The sequence below is a fragment of the Somniosus microcephalus genome, chromosome 8, assembly GCF_052327205.1.
Source record: "Somniosus microcephalus isolate GS21.2 chromosome 8, FLI_Smic_1.0, whole genome shotgun sequence".
Taxonomy (NCBI): domain Eukaryota; kingdom Metazoa; phylum Chordata; class Chondrichthyes; order Squaliformes; family Somniosidae; genus Somniosus; species Somniosus microcephalus.
In genome coordinates this window covers 129,077,318-129,091,039 of record NC_140994.1, presented here as the reverse complement: position 1 = coordinate 129,091,039, position 13,722 = coordinate 129,077,318, and the positions used below count along the sequence as shown (strand labels likewise).

The 13,722-nt window shown below is 54.0% G+C and overlaps 1 long non-coding RNA gene across 1 annotated transcript; it reads left to right on the top strand.

Moving 5' to 3' along the window:
• The first annotated feature begins 3,724 nt into the window (after positions 1–3,724).
• LOC147113787 (uncharacterized) lies at positions 3,725–13,369 on the top strand. The gene is made up of 2 exons (XR_015079271.1): positions 3,725–3,973; positions 9,468–13,369. It is a non-coding gene; the product is annotated as an uncharacterized LOC147113787 (long non-coding RNA).
• The last annotated feature ends 353 nt before the right edge of the window (positions 13,370–13,722 follow it).

Here is a 13,722-nt window from a genome sequence, read left to right as displayed (position 1 = left end):
CTCTCTCTCCCCCACCCTCTCTCTCCCTTCCCCCACCCTCTCTCTGTCCCTTCCCCCACCCTCTCTCTCCCTTCTCCCCACCCTCACTCTCTCCCCTCCCCCCACCCTCTCTCTCTCCCCTCCCCCCACCCTCTCTCGCTCCCCTCCCCCCACCCTCTCTCACTCCCCTCCCCCACCCACTCGCTCCTCCCACCCTCTCGCTCCCTCCCCACCCTCTCTCCCTCCCCCACCTCTCTCTCCCCTCCCGCCACCTCCCTCTCCCCTCCCCCCATCCTCCCCTCCCTCCCCCCACTCTCTCTCCTCCCCCCACCCACTCTCTCCCCTCCCCACCCTCCCCCTCACCCCTCCCCCACCCTCACTCACCCTCCCCCCACCCTCTCTCTCTCTCTCCCCTCCCCCCACCACTCTCTCCCTCCCCCCACCCCACACTCTCCCCTCCCCCCCTCCCCCCACCCTCTCTCTCCCCTCCCCTCCCCCCACCCCCTCTCTCCCCTCCCCCCCACCTCTCCTCTCTCTCCCCTCCCCCACCCCTCTCTCTCTCCCCCCTCCCCACCCTTCACTCCCCTCCCCCCCACCCTCTCTCTCCCCTCCCCCCACCTCTCTCTCCTCCCCCCCACTCCTCCCTCCCCCCACCCTCTCACTCACCCCCACCCCCCACCCCCCACCCTCTCTCTCCTCTCCCCCACCCCCACTCTCTCACTCCCCTCCCCCACCCTCTCCTCTCTCCCCCCCTCCCTTCTCTCTCTCTCCCCTCCCCACCCTCTCTCTCTCTCCCCCCACCCTCTCTCTCTCTCTCCCCTCCCCCCCCCCTCTCTCCCCTCCCCCCACCCTCTCTCTCCCCCCCCACCCTCCCCCACCACCCTCTCCGCTCACTCTCCCTCCCACCCTCTCTCTCTCCCCTCCGCCCACCCTCTCTCCCTCCCCCACTCTCTCTCACTCCCTCCCCCACCCTCTCTCTCTCCCTCCGCCCCACCCTCTCTCTCTCCCCTCCCCCCACCCTCTCTCTCCCCTCCCCCCACCCTCTCTCTCTCCCTTCCCCCCACCCTCTCTCTCCCTTCCCCCACCCTCTCTCTCTCCCTCCTCACCCTCTCTCCCCTCCCCCTCTCTCTCTCTCCCCCCTCCCCACCCTTCTCTCCCTCCCCCCACCCTCTCTCTCTCCCCTCCCCCCACCTTCTCTCTCTCTCTTCCCTCCCCCTCCCTCTCCTCTCCCCTCCCCCCACCCTCTCTCTCCTCCCCCACCTCTCTCTCTCCCCTCCCCCACCCTCTCTCTCTCTCCTCCCCCCACCTTCTCTCTCTCTCTTCCCTCCCCCTCCCTCTCTCTCTCCCCTCCCCCCACCCTCTCTCTCTCTCCCCCCACCCTCTCTCTCTCTCTCCCCTCCCCCCACCCTCTCTCCCCTCCCCCCACCCTCTCTCTCCCCCCCCACCCTCTCCTCCACCACCCTCTCTCGCTCTCTCTCCCCTCCCCCCACCCTCTCTCTCTCTCCCCTCCGCCCACCCTCTCTCTCTCCCCTCCCCCCACTCTCTCTCTCTCCCCTCCCCCCACCCTCTCTCTCTCCCCTCCGCCCACCCTCTCTCTCCCCTCCCCCACCCTCTCTCTCCCCTCCCCCCACCCTCTCTCTCTCCCTTCCCCCCACCCTCTCTCTCTCCCTTCCCCCACCCTCTCTCTCTCCCTCCCCCACCCACTCTCTCTCCCCTCCACCACCCTCTCTCACCCGTCCCCCCAACCTCTCTCTCTCTCTCCTCCCCTCCCCCCACCCTCTCTCTCTCCTCCCCCACCCTCTCTCTCTCCCCTCCCCCACCCTCCCTCGCTCCCCTCCCCCCACTCTCTCTCACTCCCCTCCCCACCCTCTCTCACTCCCCTCCCCCCACCCTCTCTCACTCCCCTCCCCCCACCCTCTCGCTCCCTCCCCCACCCTCTCGCTCCATTGCCCCCACCCTCTCTCTCCCCTCCCCCCACCCTCTCTCTCCCCTCCCCCCACCCTCTCTCTCCCCTCCCCCCACCCTCTCTCCCCTCCCCCCACCCTCTCTCTCCCTCCCCCCACCCTCTCTCTCCCTTCCCCCACCCTCTCTCTCTCCCTCCCCCACCTCTCTCCCCTCCCCACCCTCTCTCTCCCCTCCCCCCTCCCCCCACCCTCTCTCTCCCCTCCCCTCCCCCCACCCTCTCTCTCTCCCCCTCCCCCCCACCTTCTCTCTCTCTCTCCCCTCCCCCACCCTCTCTCCCCTCCCCCACCCTCTCTCTCTCCCCTCCCCCACCCTCTCTCTCCTCCCCCACCCTCTCTCTCTCTCTCTCCCCTCCCCACCCTCTCTCTCTCTCCACCCACCCTCTCTCTCCCCTCCCCCCACCCTCTCTCTCTCTCCCCTCCCCCCACCCTCTCTCTCTCCCCTCCCCCCACTCTCTCTCTCTCTCCCCTCCCCCCACCCTCTCTCTCCCCTCCCCCCACCCTCTCTCTCTCTCTCCCCTCCCCCACCCTCTCTCTCCCCTCCCCCACCCTCTCTCTCCCCTCCCCCACCCTCTCTCTCCCTCCCCCCACCCTCTCTCTCCCCTCCCCCACCCTCTCTCTCTCCCTTCCCCCCACCCTCTCTCTCCCTTCCCCCCACCCTCTCTCTCTCCCTTCCCCCACCCTCTCTCTCTCCCTTCCCCACCCTCTCTCTCTCCCCTCCCCCACCCTCTCTCTCTCCCCTCCCCACCCTCTCTCTCTCCCCTCCCCCCACCCTCTCTCTCTCTCTCTCTCCCCTCCCCCACCCTCTCTCTCTCCCCTCCCCCCACCCTCTCTCTCCCTCCCCCCTCCCCCCACCCTCTCTCTCCCCTCCCCCTCCCCCCCACCCCCTCTCTCCCCTCCCCCCACCCCCTCTCTCCCCTCCCCCTCCCTCCACCCCCTCTCTCCCCTCCCCCCACCCTCTCTCTCTCCCCTCCCCCCACCCTCTCTCTCTCTCCCCTCCCCCACCCTTCTCTCCCCTCCCCCCACCTTCTCTCTCTCTCCCCTCCCCCACCCTCTCTCTCTCCCCCCACCCTCTCTCTCTCTCCTCCCCCACCCTCTCTGTCTCCCCTCCCCCACCCTCTCCCTCTCTCCTCCCCCCCACCCTCTCTCTCCCCTCCCCACCCTCTCTCTCTCCCCCCACCCTCTCTCTCTCACTCTCCCCTCCCCCACCCTCTCTCTCTCCCCTCACCCTCTCTCTCTCCTCCCCCACCCTCTCTCTCTCTCTCCCCTCCCCCCACCCTCTCTCCCCTCCCCCCACCCTCTCTCTCTCCCCTCCCTCTTCCCCTCCTCCTCCCTCTCCCCTCCTCCTCCCTCTCCCACCTCCCTACCCCTTCCTCCCTCTCCACTTCCTCCCCCCTCTCCCTCTCCTTCCCCCTCTCCCTCTCCCCTGACCGAGCCCTCATCGCCCGCTCCAATCCCTCTTTCCGCCCCGGGGCCCGGGCCTCGGCACCTGGATGAACGCGTTCCCTTGGACGCTTTTGGCGGCCTCGGCCGTCACCCTGATGCCGTTGGTCAAGGCGAACATCCGCAAAGACATGGCCCAGCCGAGTCCAGCGCTCAGCTCAAGGTCCGCAGCCGCTGTTCGGCCGCAGGCCACAAAGCACCCGAGCCCAGCGCCGGCGATGGCTGCACGGAGCTCCGTGCCGCCCCACGCACTGACATGGCCCCGCCCTCCCGAGCTGGCTTGAAGAGCGCCGATTGCGGCTGTGAGAGACGGCCGGCGGGCCCCGGTTGCCGGGGTAACCCTTCCCGCTCTCCAAGGCCCGCCCGCGCCGAGCGGGGAACAGAGAGAGACGCCGCGTCTCAGCTGCTCCTGCTGCGCGTGCATCCTTTACTAAGGTAGCGGCGCTCGGCTGAGGCCCGCCCCTCCAGCCTTCACAAAGATGGCGGCGATCGGGGGCCGCTTGTTGACTGGGGCCGGGAGGTGCCTAGCTCGGGCGTGGGTGCGGAGGAGAGGCCGAGGCTTCGAGGCCTACCTGGAAAAGCGGGGAAAGGTAGGAAAATTAATGAGATTAGATAAAAGATTTAGAAAGTAATTAACTTTTTTTAAAAACAATATGTGTTTTAAAAGCAACGTTTTTTTGAAAGACGCAGAAAGCGGGAAAAAGAAAGGAAAAGTTTGGAATCAAGATGGCGGCGACTCACCTCGGTTCAGAACGATAAGGCCCGCCCACACACGCACCGATTGGTCGACCGTCAGGTCACCAAAGCGTAGGATTGGTCAATCGTCTCGTCACTCGACCGTAGGAGGGCCCGGCCGCACGCGCCAGCAACCTGGCGTACGATTGGTCGACCTCGAGGTCACACTATCGCTAATGAGCGGATAATGAGATGCTAATGAGCGGAATGTTGAACGTTTTTCGGATACCGCGGGCGCGATTTTCGTCCGGCCGAAACGTAAATACGCTTACGACCGTTTCAGAACGGTAAGCTTTCTTTCGACGTAACACACGCGTAGGTACACCCTATAACTTTCGAGCGCATAGCCAGACAGACAGATAGACAGACAGACAGATAGACAGACAGACAGAAAGAAGTATCCGTTTATATATATAGATTAAGGGCAAGAGGATAACTAGGGAAAGAGTAGGGCCCATTATGGACCAAAGTGGCAAGCTGTGTGTAGAGCCAGAAGATGTAGGTGGGGTTTTAAATGAATTTTTTGCATCTGTGTTCACTATGGAGAAGGACGACGTGGACATAGAAATCGGGCAGGGGGACTGTGATATACTTGAACATATTAGCATCGAGGGGGAGGAGGTACTAGCGGTTTTAGCAGGCTTAAAAGTGGATAAATCCCCAGGTCCGGACGAGATGTATCCCAGGCTACTATGTGAGGCAAAGGAGGAGATTGCAGGGGCTCTGACACAAATTTTCAGAACCTCTCTGGCCACAGGGGATGTGCCAGAGGACTGGAGAACAGCTAACGTAGTACCATTATTCAAGAAGGGTAGTAGGGATAAACCAGGAAATTATAGGCCAGTGAGCCTAACATCAGTGGTAGGGAAATTATTGGAAAAAATTCTGAGGGACAGAATTCGTCTCCACTTGGAGAGGCAAGGATTAATTGGGGATAGCCAGCATGGCTTTGTCAAGGGAAGATCATGTCTGACCAATTTGATTGAATTTTTCGAGGGGGTGACTAGGTGTGTGGATGAGGGTAGTGCAGTGGATGTGGTTTACATGGATTTCAGTAAGGCTTTTGATAAAGTCCCGCATAGGAGACTGGTCAGGAAGGTAAGAGCCCATGGGGTCCAGGGTGCCTTGGCACATTGGATCCAAAACTGGCTTAGTGGCAGAAGGCAGAGGGTGATGGTGGAAGGTTGTTTTTGTGACTGGAAGCCTGTGTCCAGTGGGGTACCGCAGGGATCGTTGCTGGGTCCCTTGCTGTTTGCGGTCTACATTAATGATTTGGATGTGAATGTAAAAGGTATGATCAGTAAGTTCGCAGATGACACGAAAATTGGTGGGGTGGTAAATAGCAAGGAGGGAAGCCTCAGGCTACAAGACGATATAGATGGGTTGGTCAGATGGGCGGAACAGTGGCAAATGGAATTTAACCCTGAAAAGTGTGAGGTGATGCATTTTGGACGGACTAACAAGGCAAGGGAATACACAATGAATGGTAAGACCCTAGGAAAGACAGAGGATCAGAGGGACCTTGGTGTGCATGTACATAGATCCCTGAAGGCAGCAGAACAGGTGGATAAGGTGGTTAAAAAGGCATATGAGATACTTGCCTTCATTAGCCGAGGCATAGAATATAAGAGCAGGGAGGTTATGATGGAACTGTACAAAACACTGGTAAGGCCACAGCTGGAGTACTGTGTGCAGTCCTGGTCACCACACTATAGGAAGGATGTGATTGCTTTGGAGAGGGTGCAGAGGCGATTTACCAGGATGTTACCTGGGCTGGAGCGCTTCAGCTATGAAGAAAGACTGGACAGGCTGGGGTTGTTTTCCTTGGAGCAGAGAAGGCTGAGGGGGGACCTGATTGAGATGTACAAAATTATGAGGGGCATAGATAGGGTAGATAGAAAGGAACTTTTCCCCTTAGTGGAGGGGTCAATAACAAGGGGGCATAGATTCAAGGTAAGGGGCAGGAGGTTTAGAGGGGATTTGAGGAAAAACTTTTTCACCCAGAGGGTGGTTGGAATCTGAAACTCTCTGCCTGAAAGGGTGGTAGAGGCAGGAACCCTCACAACATTCAAGAAGCATTTGGATGAGCACTTGAAATGCCATAGCATACAAGGCTATGGACCAAATGCTGGAAAATGGGATTAGATTAGACAGGGCTTGATGGCCAGCACGGACACGATGGGCCGAAGGGCCTCTTTCTGTGCTGTAAAACTCTATGGCCTAGAAATTGGGTTGGTAGCGCCGGCGCTGAGCGCCTAAAGAAACCTAGAATTAGGGCGAAGCGCTATGTTGGGGCGGACGCTATGAAGATAGCGCCAACTCAGATATTGACTATACATTTAGCGCCTGCGCTAAGTGTTTGCGCGCGCCCGCGAGCGCAAACGGCTCATGATGTCATTTCAGTGTGCAACGCCTTTTAGGAGCGCCTGAGCGCATATTGGGTGGCGCCCGGAGCCTTAGCGCCCAGCGCTATTAGTGACAGTTCGAGGGAGGGCTAACAGGCCCTTCTCGGAGTAGGGGGGCGCTATTTAAAGGGGACAGCTCCAGTGCAGAATCTTCTGCCACTTGGCCTGCTCACTGCGCTCGCTGCTAGAGAGAGTTGGCGAGCTAATGTGGTGCGGAGTTCTGGGATTTGAGCTTCACAGTACTTGGTACCTTCAACCCTGTCCGAAGCACTTGCACCACTACACCTAAAAGCCTTTTGACCAACTGGCATCGGAATGGGAGCTTGTTTGGAGGGCGGCAGACCTCATCTGCACTCTGTGCAGCAGTCATGACGACCTGCCTTGCCCTGCGGGGAGACGGTGGCCGAACTTGCCTATCCCCCCTGCGTTGCTCCATGCCGCTTGGTCCGGCAACTGGTTCATCCTCAGAGCCACCCCCCCTCCCCTCCAGGGGACTACTATCCCCAGTCTGCAGATGTCTCCGCTCCCCGGATTCTGCAACGGCTGGTCCGGATTCCTCCTGGTCCTCGCCTCCGGTGGCACTGGCACTGGCAGCTTCAGCGCGTTGAGCCCGAGTTGGTGCTGCTTCATCTGAAAGTGGGAGGTGGAAGGGTGGCTTTAGCAAAAGGACAGGTTTGCTGAAAGGCATGCCAGATTGCAGCAAGGCTCTGACATAGCTGCACACTGAGGATGCATGCTGGCGGGGGGACCAAGTGGAAGGCAACAGGTGGAAAAGGTGAGAGTCTTACCCTCGCTGTCGGTAATTGGGTCGGCAGATGCAGTGGTCACTGGACCAGACAGACGTCCTCCAAGTATCTGGTGCACTCTGTCCTCCAGATCCGTGAGAGTGACCACTTGTGCAGGTCCGCCACCGATTCGACACTGCTCCTTTCTAATCTGTGCCATCTTGGACTGCAGGGGAAAGAAGGGGAGGTTCTGTTACATGAGGCCTTGAGACCTCATCGCATGCCCCCCATGGTGCAAGAGCCCTAACATGAGGCCTTGAGACATCTGTCCATGTGTGTGGCCAGAAAGGGCCATGGGTGCATACTGACAGATGGCCATTGGCGCATCATTGCAGCAGGGTGCCCGAAGTCAACTGCAGATGGAGGGAAGCACAAGTTTGGTAAACCATCACTCACCCTAACGATCCGTGTGAAGTCGTTGAATTTCTTCCTGCACTGAACAGGGGTCCTGGTCGCCATGCTGCTGGAATTCACCCTCACAGCAACCTCCCTCCAAGATCGTCGATAAGCCTTCTGATTTGGCCTCTTGCCATTATCCGGATACAGGACCTCTCGATGGTGTTCAACTGCAGCCACCAAGTGGTCCAGAGCCTCAGTGCTGAAGCGCTCTGCTCTCTGCCTAACCTTCTCCATAATGCACAAGTTTCTAACGCCAGACAAGGGCGAGCGCCAAATCTGAGGCCTACAGGGCGTTGGGTGTTTAAGCTCAGTCTGACTGACCCGCCCCTTTAAGAGCCGGCCGGTGCCTGTAGGTCTCGTGCTTTCCCGTAATTGAGTTCACCTGCGCTGCGCCCGTCCGCGTCGATATTGATTAGTGCCTGACCTTTTGCGCCTTAAGAGCACCGTGCAATGGCTGATTTAGCGCCTCAATCCCCTTTGGGGGCGATGCAACCCAATATTGTGCCAGGCGGCGTTAAGTTTCGTCTGGCTATAAACTTTGCGCATCGCCAGTTCTAACGCCTCAAGCGGGGCTATACCCAATTTCTAGGCCTATGACTCTATGACTAAATCAGATCAGTCTACCAGTAAGGTCCAATAAACTATCATTCCCATTTCCGCCCATTTGGGCACTGTACCTCAGGAAGAATATATTGACCTTGGAATAGGGTGCAGCGCAGGCTCACTAGAATGATACTGGGGCTAAAAGGGTTCAATTATGAGGACAGGTTGCATAAACTTGGCTTGTAATCCATTGAGTTTAGAATCTTGAGGGGTGATCATATCGAGGCATTTAAAATGTTAAAAGGATTAGATAGGGTAGACACAGAGAAACTCTTTCCTCTGGTGAGAGAACAAGGGACCATAATCTTAAAATTAGAGCCAGGCCGTTTAGGAGTGAAATCAGGAAGCACTGTTTCACATAAATGGTAGTGGAAATCTGGAACCCTCTCCCCCAAAAAGGCTGTGGACACTGGAAGAATTGGAGCTTTCAAGACTGAGATTGGTAGATTTTTGTTAGTTAAGGTTAGCAAGCGATATGGAGCAAAGGCAGGTAAATGGAGTTGAGGTACAGATAAGCCATGATCTAATTGCTTAATGGGCTGAATGGCCTCCTCCTATTCCTATGTTCTGGCTAGTAATGCTTTGTAGTTCTACGAGTCCCTGTACTCCAGCAGTCTCAATCCACAGCACCTTTGGTAAATCCCCTTCAGGTCTCAGATCACTTTCTGAAGCCTTCGCATTATACCCACTGTCTGTCAAACGTCTGCGAAGAAATCCTGAATATTGTAAAAACATTAGTTCGAGGAATGCTTCAACTACAATGCGTAGAGCGTAAAAATCTCTTTAGTCTAGTTGGGCCTTGGGGAGGCGAGAGGAGGTGGAAGGGGGCCGGTGGCAGGGGGGTCCTCAGTTGAAGCAACACAACGCTGCTCCACTTTAGAGGGGCAGATCAGGTGGGGACGGGATGGTGTCGCTGGCAGGCCCTTGCAGGAACCAGCGGCCTACCTGGCTATGCAACTGATCCCATCCCCAGGATCTGTGGCCTGGGGCTAGGGCTCGGATGGGGAGGTGGGGGTTCACTCCACCGCACTTACCGGGGACCCGAGAAATTTCAGGGTCAATATTTCTAATTGCAAGTGGACTTTCTAAAGCCATTTGAAATAGTCCACTCTAGGTCAACTATCTTTCCTTTCCTTTTTTTCTGGTATGTTTTGCAGAAGGGACCATCTGCAGCCTGTGCCATAGAAACAGAGAAGATAACATTTGGAGACTAGCCCTTGCAGGGACCCTCCTGGAACTCCTCAAGAACCACTTGCACTATCCTGATCTCTGTTGTCTTAGGATCTCTCGGTATCAATGCCAGCGGAACAATGAATGTGACGTCCAGTTCAATACCACTGTAAATATAGAGGAGCCATTTTTACAACTTGCGTGGTCAAACTTGCAACAAAGCAACTCATCTCAAGTAGTTCTCTTGAATTCATCAGCTGTGAACATTTTTCTCAGAAGCTTGAAACATCATTTTTTGTTTTCATTCAGCCTTTCCCTTTCTATGCTAAAAGCATTGATCCCTCCAGAGACAGGGTTCAGTGGGTGCCATCCATCTTCTGGTACCTTGCCCCCCCGGGTGGCCATTCTTCAGGCATGAGCCCAGAACGGTGACAGTTTGTAGGCTATTCGATATTGGGGAACATCACACCCCAGCTTGATCGTCCGATTCTCATTCCACCCTGTGCCCATTTCCAGCAGGGGTCAGTGGATAGCGATCAGGAGCAGGAAACCTTGGATGAATCTCCTACCCCACCCACAACCAAAAGGTACTGAGGCCAGTTATAGCTTTAATTCTCAGTTATATTGTGGCATTTGACCACACTTCAGTCATTTTACGAATGAAATCAGTGCTATACATTGAGGATAAACATTGAGGATGAACATTTTATTTGCCAGTGATGTGAAGTAGAACTCTAATTGAACGTTCACTATGACAACGTACTGGAGGACTGCAAATGTTACACCCCTGTTCAAGAAAGGGGAGAGGGATATACCCGACAATTACAGGCTAGTCAGCCTAGCATCATGATGGGAAAACTTTTAGAGACAACAATCTGGGGCAAAATTAATTGGTACTTGGAAAAGTATGGGCTAATAAATGAAAGTCAGCACGATTTCTTAAAGGAAACTCGTGTTTGACTAACCTGATTGAATTCTTTGATGAAGTAACGGAAAGAGTTGATGTGTATATGGACTTTCAAAAGGCGTTTGACAAATCACTACATAATAGATTTGTTAGAAAAATTAAAGCTCATGGGATTAAAGGGACAGTGGCAGAGTGCATACAAAATTGGCTAAGGGACAGAAAGCAGAGAGTAGTGGTGAACGGTTGTTTTTCAGACTGGAGGGAAGTATACAGTGGTGTTCCCCAGAGGTCGGTATTCGGACCACTGCTCTTTTTGATATATATTAATGACCTGGATTTGGGTATACAGGGTATAACTTCAAAGTCTGCAGATATCATGAAACTCAGAAATGTAGTAAACAATGTGGAGGCTAGTAACAGACTTCAGGAGGACATAGACAGACTTGTGAAATGGGCAGACTTGGTAGGATGAATGAGGAGAGGCAATATAAACTAAATGATACAATTTTAAAGGGGGTGTAGGAACAGAGACACCTGGGGGTGTATGTACATAAATTTTTGAAGGTAACAGGGCAAGTTGAAAAGGCTGTTAAAAAAGCATGTGGGATCCTTGGCTTTATTAATAGAGGAATAAGTACAAAAGCAAGGAAGTTATGCTAAACCTTTATAAAACACTGGTTAGGCTTCAGCTGGAGTATTGTGTTGAATTCTGGGCGGAACAGTATAGGAAAGATGTCAAGGCCTTAGAGAAGGTGCAGAAGAGATTTACTAGAATGGTGCCTGGGATGAGGGACTTCAGTTATGTGGAGAAACTAGAGAAGCTGGGGTTGTTCTCCTTGGAGCAGAGAAGGTTAAGAGGAGATTTAATAGAGGTGTTCAGAATCATGAATGGTTTTGATAGAGTAAATAAGGAGAAACTGTTTCCAGTGGCAGAAAGGTCGGTAACCAGAGGACACAGATTTAAGGTGATTGGCAAAAGAACCAGAGGCGACATGAGGAAACATTTTTTTACGCAGAAAGTTGTTATGATCTAGAATGCGCTCCCTGAAAAGGTGGTGGAAGCAGATTCAACAACTTTCAAAAGGGAATTGGATAAATACTTGAAGGGAAAAAGTTTACAAGGTTATGGGGAAAGAGCAGGGTAGTGGGATTAATTGGATAGCTCTACAAAAAGCCGGCACAAGCACAATGGGCCGAATAGCCTCCTTCTAAGTTGTCACATAACCCAATTTAAGATATGATCAACATATGAGGATGTTTGACTGAACCATAAGACTAGGAACAATATGCTCTCTTTAATTGATTCTTCCCTCCCAGTTTTCTCTCCTGTTCACCTGCAGCTGCAAAACGGCTGACAATTGAGCCATGGTTCAGTGGTTAGCACTCTCACTTCTGAGTCAGAAGGTCGTGGCTTAAAGTAGCTCTCTAGAGACATAATCCAGGCTGACACTTCAATGTAGTACTTAGAGGGTGCTGAACTGTCGAAGCTGCCATCTTTCAGAAGAAACTTTAATAAGAACAGAAGAATTAGGTGCAAGAGTAGGGTATAACGCCCTTCGAGCCTGCTTCGCCAGTCAATAAGATCATGGCTGATCTTTGACCTCAACTCCACTTTCCCACCCAATCCCCATATCCCTTAAACCAAGGCTCCATCTGCCCTCTCAGGTGGGCATAATAGATCCCATGGCACTGTTTGGAGCAGACAGTTCTCTTGGTGTCCTGGCCATCATTTAAAATCTCCCTCATACACTCGTTTAAAATTATCATCCTTGTTTTCAAATCCTTCCGTGGCCTCACCCCTCCCTATCTCTGTAACCTCCTCCAGCCCTACAACCCTCGGAGATCTCTGCGCTCCTCCAATTCTGGCCTCTTGTGCATCTCTAGTTTTCATTGCTCCACCATTGGCGGTCATGCCTTCAGCTGTGCAGGCCCTAAACTTTGGAATACCCTCCCTAAACCGCTCCACCTCTCTATCTCTTTCTCCTTTAAGGTGCTCCTTAAAACCTATGTCTTTGACCAAGCATTTAATCACCTGAGCTAATATCACCTTATATGGCTTGGTGTCAAATTTTGTTTGATAACACTCCTATGAAGCGCCTTGGAATGTTTTTACTGTGTTAACGGTGCAATATAAATGCAAGTTGTTGCTGTTGTTGTTGCAGACCAGTGGATTTACTTGATTCTTCCCCAGTGCACTGACACTGTCAGATACATCACTGGGCAAGTTCCTAGATGAGCTGGTGTAACAGGAAGCTGTACAAGAACATAAACACTCCTGTTTGCTACACTGGTTAGCTGATCTCAGCTAGTTGGAGGAGGAGTAATTGGCCTCAGCAGCCCTTGGGATGAGGAGGGGGGGGGGTTGGAAACCAGCCGGGGCTGCTGGTCCCCATCACCGTCCAGCGAATCCTGCTGGAAAAGCGTGCTGGTGTGGACGCTGGCTACTGAGCTGACCTGGATTGGCTCCGACAGCCTTCCGTAGCTCTACATGTCGCCATTGCTCATTGCATTCACTCAAGAGGCCCTGCCCCAGCCATGAAAGGAGGGGGAAAAAACCAATAAGAAGGCCTAACACTGAGCCTCTCAAGATCTCAGAAGGTCCTTTGATAACCTTGTTTGCCTCACTCCGCTACCTCATCAGAAAGGAGCCTCGGAGGAGGGTAATCATTTAATTCATTTATTTAACCCCTCTACCTATTCCACATATTTGGATTTTTAAATTCAAGACTGAAAATGTATGTTTATGTGAAAGGGGGCCTAGATTTCAGGGAAATAAATTAAACCGTGTTTTAACAGTTTTTTGATGGTGCACAGCGGTTAAATGTTGGGATAAGATAATCGTGGGGATCTAATTTTTTTTGAATCCATATGTGTTACTTCTGAATGTGTGTAACTGGGCAAAACAAAAAAAATACTTGAACACCATGACTTGTGCCTTCACATTATTTATTAAGTTAATAAAGTTAATAATGCTGCACCAGTCGTCGTGTGTTGCCTGCACTATGTCCTCCTTTAGTTTGGTCTTATCGCCAGCGTCTCATGTGTATCTCACTCCTTTTCCCAACTTTTTCTCCTCCTGACTTATGGGGTTGGATACGGTTCCACAAGCATCAGTGACGCCTCCAGTTCCTCGCTGGGGAGGCTATTTTTCCCGTGCTGATCTTGATGGTGAGGCCTGGAATTTCCTCCCATTTTTGGGCAGTATAATGATGGGGGCACAGGGAGGCCAGCCAAGCCTGAAAAATGACCGCAAAACATTTCCTCCGTGCCTCCCTCCTCCCCCCGCCCCACTCCATCCAATATGTAAATGATGATGGGAAGCTGGTCCTTCACCG